Raw genomic sequence first — 6,683 nt, 5'->3', positions numbered from 1 at the left:
ATTCTGCTCCACCATCGTATCTAACTGCATCTGCATTCTCCAGTTTGACACAGTCGGATATGCGGATATCCTCCATGGACAGCGTCCAAAGTCCAGGACTGTCCTGCTGGATCTGGGTCGTCTGGAAGGTGTAACTCAAGAACGTTTTTTAAAAAAGTCTAAGGCGTCATGCACATATACATGCCATTGCACATAGTATAAAACACATGCTAACCTATGGGCCAATGCACATGACCGTAGGTCCGCAAAGAAAATAGGACATGTCATTATACAGTCTGCAATTGTGGTCCGAGCTCATAGAAATCGATGCACATTTTGTGTGTGCACGGTCCTTGATTGCGGATGGCCTGCGGATGACATTCCACGGCCCGTCCGTGCCTTAATTACGGACCGTGCACACAGCTGCGTCCGTGTGCATGAGGCCTAAGATGTTTTCTTGAAGCAAAATAACATAAAATGACTCCAACAAGAACAACTACTACTAGTACTACTAGTACTACTAGTACTACTACTACTACCACCACCACCACCACCACCACCACTACTACTCTTCTTCTGCAGGGGTAAACCACTTCACAGTTGGACTCGAATTACACCTGAAAAGACGGCTCCAATATGTCAGCAAACATCTGCCCATTGCTTGCAATGGGTCTTACGATGTTCTGTGCAGACGAATTGTCATTTTACGCGTCGCTGTCAAAATACGGCGCGTAAAATGACGGCTCGTCAAAAGAAGTGCAGGACACTTCTTGGGACGTTTTTGGAGCCGTTTTCTCATAGACTCTAGTGAAAACAGCTCCAAAAACGGCCGTAAAAAACGCAGTGAAAACGCAGCGAAAAACGCGAGTTGCTCAAAAAACGTCTGAAAATCAGGAGCTGTTTTCCCTTGAAAACAGCTCCGTATTTTCAGACGTTTTTGCTAAGCGTGTGAACATACCCTAATAGTGGTGCCATGCACCTGGGCAGAGGCTGAGAATTGTAAAGACTGAATCACAGAAAAATTGCATAATTATGGTCCATTCATACGTTGCGGTTGAGGTACAGTTAGATCCGCATCGATAAAATGCATTAAACAAAACGCATGTGGTTTTACTACAGTTTGGTGCAGTTTTCGATGCAGTTTAGTTTTTTTTAAAGTTTTTCAACACGATTCTAACTGCACCTCAACCACACTGTGAATGGACCCTTAGGGCATGGCCAGACGTGGCGGAATTGCTCTGGAATTCCGCTGCGGACACTCCGCAGCGGAAATCCGCAGCGGACCCGTTTCTCCATTGCCTTCCACAGCTTTTTAGTAGGGTTCGTTTGCACGTTGCGGACAATTCCGCTGCGGAGCATAGGCTGCGGTGCGGAATTTGGTGTCCGCAGCATACAATGGCTGTTGCGGACGTGTAGCGGACTTGTTGCGGACTCATTGCGGAATTTCTCCATTGACTTCAATGGAGATTCAAAATTCCGCAATGAAGTCCGCAGATGTTATGTAGATGTTATGTGTGCTGCGGAGCGTATTGGTTTTACTACCGTGACATTTCTTCATTCTGGCTGGACCTATGTATTTCTAGGTCTACAGCCAGACTGAGGATGTCAATGGGGCTCCCGTAATTACGGGTGACTACGTGTGTGCACCCATAATTACGGGTGACTACGTGTGTGCACCCATAATTATGGGTGACTACGTGTGTGCACCCGTAATTACGGGAGCGTTGCTAGGCGACGTCAGTAAATAGTCACTGTCCAGGGTGCTGAAAGAGTTAAGCGATCGGCAGTAACTGTTTCTGCACCCTGGACAGTGACTTCCGATCACAATATACATCAACCTGTAAAAAAAATAGAAGTTCATACTTACCGAGAACTCCCTGCTTCTTCCTCCAGTCCGGCTTCCCAGGATGACGTTTCAGTCTAAGTGATGGCTGCAGCCAATCACAGGCTGCAGCGGTCACATGGACTGCCGCGTCATCCAGGGAGGTCGGGCTGGATGCCGAAAGAGGGACGCGTCACCAAGACAACGGCCGGTAAGTATGAAATTCTTTTACTTTCACTAGAGAAAGTGCTGTCCCTTCTCTCTATCTTGCACTGATAGAGAGAAGGGAAGTACTTCCCCTCAATACGCAACAGCTAGTCCGCATCAATTTAATGCCCATTTTGGGCAGAGCCGCAACAGAATCTGCAACGCAGATTGTGTGCGGCATTGATGCGGACAGTTGCGGAAGAAATCCGCCACGTCTGGGCATGCCCTTACTGATACAAGGGCAGGTTAGGGCTAGGGCAACACTGAGACTTATTGCAGTGCTACTGATTGCTTTCAACTATTAAGTGACAGCTGCAGTCCACAAGATTGCTTGCAACTCATTTGGACTGCAGGTATAGCTCAATAGGTAAAATCAATCAGTAGCAACACAAAAAGTCTAGATGCAGCCGTGGTCTGACACCAGTTCCAAGCAGGATGCAGACAAGCCACAATACTACATGGAGGAGGTAGCACAGGTACAAAATACTAATAATATCCACTCTCACCCCTATCATCCATGAGGGAGGAAACTGCTCAGTATTATAATTACACACAGATAAGGCTTCTATAAGGTGCCAGCCACACGGTTACATGTAGTGCACCATGCTGGGTTCTCATGTTGTGGTTTAAATGCATTTTTTATGCAAATTGTGGCAAGACCATGCCTTTTTGCTGCAATATTCAAGATGAGAACCCAGTCTTACAGGCTAACAGTTATGGCCATATCATTACCATATCTCCCAACTTTAAAGTACTGTAAAGAGTGACAACTAATTTATTTTTACACTTTTTTCCCGCTAAGCCATGCCTCTAACTCTGCCTAATTCCTGCCCATACACACCCAGTTCAGCCCACACAGTGTCATGCTCCCATAGTACCTACCCACAGTATAATTCCCCTATAGAGTCCCAATACAGTATAATTCCCTATAGTGCCCACACACAGTATAACACCCCATAGCTACCCCTAACAGAGTACAATGCCCCATCCCATAGCTGCCCTTAACACAATATAGTGCCCATCACACAGTATAATGCCCCCACACAGTATAATGCCCTCATAGCTGCCCCCACAAACTATAATGCCCCCTACACAGTATAATGCCGCCATAGCATCCCCCCCACACAATGTAATGCCCCGTAGTTATCCCACACAGTATAATGCCCCCATAGATGCCCTTCAGACAGTATAATGCCCCAGAGTTGCCCCCACTGAGTTTAATGTCCCTATAGTACCCCCACACTTTTTAATGCCCCTACAGCTTCCCCCATATCTATGTACCCATAGTGCCTAAAAATTAATAAAATAAATACTCACCGAGCCCCGTTCCCACGATGAGTGGAAGAGATCCCTCTGCTCCTCCAGGCTATGCTCTGTGTGGCTTGGTGCAAACAGCTGCAATGACGTCACTACACTGCGCCTGTCTGCGCTGAGCCACTCACGGCCAGCATTGCATAGTGAATTGCTAACGGCGCCCTGCTTCACCATTGGATTTAACTGTACCTGCGTCCTAAGGATGCAGATACGGTTTAAACCAGTACACAAGAAAATGGCGACAGCACTCTGCGAACACCAATGGCACCTAAACACTATAAATAAATAAATATGCATTTGTAATGGCAGGAAGGAGGTGAAGGGAAAGTGAGCCCTAATCTACCCACCGCCCTGTCCCTGCCTACTTGCAACGACCCGCCCTAGGCGACGGGGTACAACTGGTTTCAACTGTGTTTTTATTGAAAATTTTTCAAAAATATACATATAACTTAGAGCAGCATGAAGGGCCATGCAATTCACATAGTAAGACAGTAACTTTCAATAGACAGACAAAACATCTGGGAAAAAACACAGGGGTTTAAGGGGGTGAGGGGGGGGGGGATAGTCGGAGCTCCACCTACCACCTAATCTTGAGTTCCCTGTATCCAATACTTGTCCCACGGGTCCCACACCACTTTGAACCTGTCCAGTTCATTGTCAATAGAGGCCGTCATATGCTCCATTGTACGTATTTCCCTAATTCTAGTTACTAAGTCGATGTGGGAGGGAGGGGTTGTCTGTCTCCATTTCCATGCTATCAACGTCTTAGCGGCTGTGAGAAAGTGTCGAAAGAGTCGAGCTGGTGATTTCCCCAAAGACCTAGGGGGAACATTTAGGAGGTAATGAAGAGGGTCTAAGGGAATATCCTGCTGCAACACCGCCAATGCCAAGTTCTTAACTTCCAACCAATACTGTTGTACCAGTGAACAGCTCCAGAAAATATGGAACAGATCACCTCTCTGACCTCTACATCGCCAGCAATCCGACGGAATACCCGGATTGAAGCTATGCAGAAAGGCAGGGGTATGGTACCAAAACATAAGGATTTTATATTGGTTTTCCTTATATGCAGTGCAGATGGAGGTTTTAGCTGCTTGCGACCAAATAATCTGCCACAATGAGAGCGGGATGGATTTATTCAGTAAGGCCTCCCACTTCAACATGTATCTATGCCCAGGCAGAGGGGAACCCTCCGGGGATAGCAATAATGCATAAATGGCTGAGATAAGCCCCCTAGTGGTGGTAGCATACCGACATAACCTTTCGAAGCTTGTAGGTGCAGTAACCCGCGTGGATCTAAAAGTTTGCTGCATGTAATGTCTAACCTGAAGATAGTGAAAGAACGCAGCGGAGGGAATATTATGATGTTTTTGAAAGTATGAAAACGGGTGAAGCTCTTGCGTGTGGGGATCAACCATATCAGCCAGGTGAAATACCTCAATTCCCGTCCACAATCGGACTATTCGGGAGGTAGTGCCCCCCGGAATAGTGGGAGTGTAGAGTACCGAAGTCAAGGGCGGGCAACCCGATGCCAAATGGAAGCGGTTTTTACAGGTTTCCCACACCTCCCTTTGAAATCTCATGGGACCCAATAAAGATGCAGTCGGCATTACCAGTGGGTCACCCCATAACAGGGAGTTTGGGTGGACCGGGGCCATCCATAGCTTCTCTATTTCGGTCCATTTATTGTACGCCCTTAAAGACACCCAGCTGGGTATGCGACGGAGGTGTGCCGCCCAGTAGTACTTCACCACATCAGGGACCGATAGCCCACCCGCAGATCGACCCGATAATAAAACTGATTTCGGAATTCGATGTCTGCCGGAATGCCATATGAACCTGAGGATAGAAGACTGCATGGCCCGCAATTCCTTCATAGGTACTGCTACCGGCAAAGTCTCAAAGTAGTACAGTAATTTAGGGAGCAAGGTCATTTTGACCGCTGCTATGCGCCCAAAAAATGACATGGGAAGAGGATCCCACCTGGCCATTAGCTGACGTAGCTCTACAAACAGAGAGGGGAAATTAGCCTTGTAAACCGACGTATAGGAGGGAGTGAGTTGAACTCCTAAGTAAGTCAGGGAGGTTTCCTTCCAGTTGTAGGTGTAGTTGTGTTTGAGTAGCTGGAGCTCCTGGTGTGGGACATTAAGAGGGAGCGCTTCCGTTTTAGATGTATTAGTTTTATATCCTGACAGCCTCCCATACCTACGGAGAACTGTAGTAAGGTTAGGGAGGGAGGTATGAGGTTTAGTGATAGTCAAGAGGACGTCATCTGCAAACAGGGAAACCTTAAACTCTTTATCTTGTATCTGGACCCCCGCTATATCCCTGGATTTCCGTATTTGAGCTGCTAAAGGTTCTATGCATAGCACAAATAAAAGTGGGGATAGGGGACACCCCTGACGTGTACCATTCCAGATTTGAAACGGAGGGGAGGTGGAGTGTGGGAGTTTAATTGCCGCTGTCGGTTTGGAGTAGAGACCACGCAGTGCTGTCAAATAAGGGCCCGAAATCCCAAATGAATTTAGAGTTTCGAACATAAATGGCCATCCCAAGCGGTCAAACGCCTTCTCTGCATCTAGACTAAGAAGGATCGCCGATTCCTTTTGCTTTTGGAGGGCATCAATGAGGTCAAGGGCCCTTCGTGTGTTGTCTCCTCCTTGCCTAAGAGGCACAAAGCCCACTTGGTCTTTGTGAATCAAAGAAGGGAGCCAAACATTGAGTCTATTAGCTAGAAGACGGGTGAAAATTTTTAGATCCGAATTCAGAAGGGCTATGGGTCTGTAATTGGAGCACTCTGCGTGGTCTTTACCCGGTTTAGGGATCAGCGTGATATGAGAATGCAGGAATGTTTGAGGGATGGGAGAACCCTGTAGGAATTCATTAAATAAGGAAGCCATCCGTGGAACCAAGATCTCTGCAAAGGTCTTATAATACCCATATGTAAAGCCATCTGGTCCAGGGGCCTTACCACTAGGGAGGTCCTTCAATATATCAAACAATTCCTCCGCAGAGATCGGGGCATTCAGGGATGAAAGCTCCTCATCTTTCAGTTTAGGGAGAGCACAGGAAGAGAGATATGCTTGCAGCGTTTCCCTCCGACGAGCCGGATCAGGTGGTAAGGTATTTGGCAGGTGGTATAAGGATTTATAATAGTCATGAAAAAGTGTGGCTATCGTGTCTGGGTGATGCTGGAGTATGCCCGCCTTATCCCGAACCGCCTGTGGAGTACGAACAGTCGCCTGATCCCGCAATAGTCTGGCCAGAAGCGAGTGCGCCTTATTACCTTTGTCGTAATATTTCCTTTTTGTGTATAGTAATGACTTTTCTACCCCCTTCATAGCTAAGTCCTTGAGTTGTG

The sequence above is a fragment of the Rhinoderma darwinii genome, chromosome 1, assembly GCF_050947455.1.
Source record: "Rhinoderma darwinii isolate aRhiDar2 chromosome 1, aRhiDar2.hap1, whole genome shotgun sequence".
Lineage (NCBI taxonomy): Eukaryota > Metazoa > Chordata > Amphibia > Anura > Rhinodermatidae > Rhinoderma > Rhinoderma darwinii.
This window is presented reverse-complemented; position numbering follows the sequence as displayed.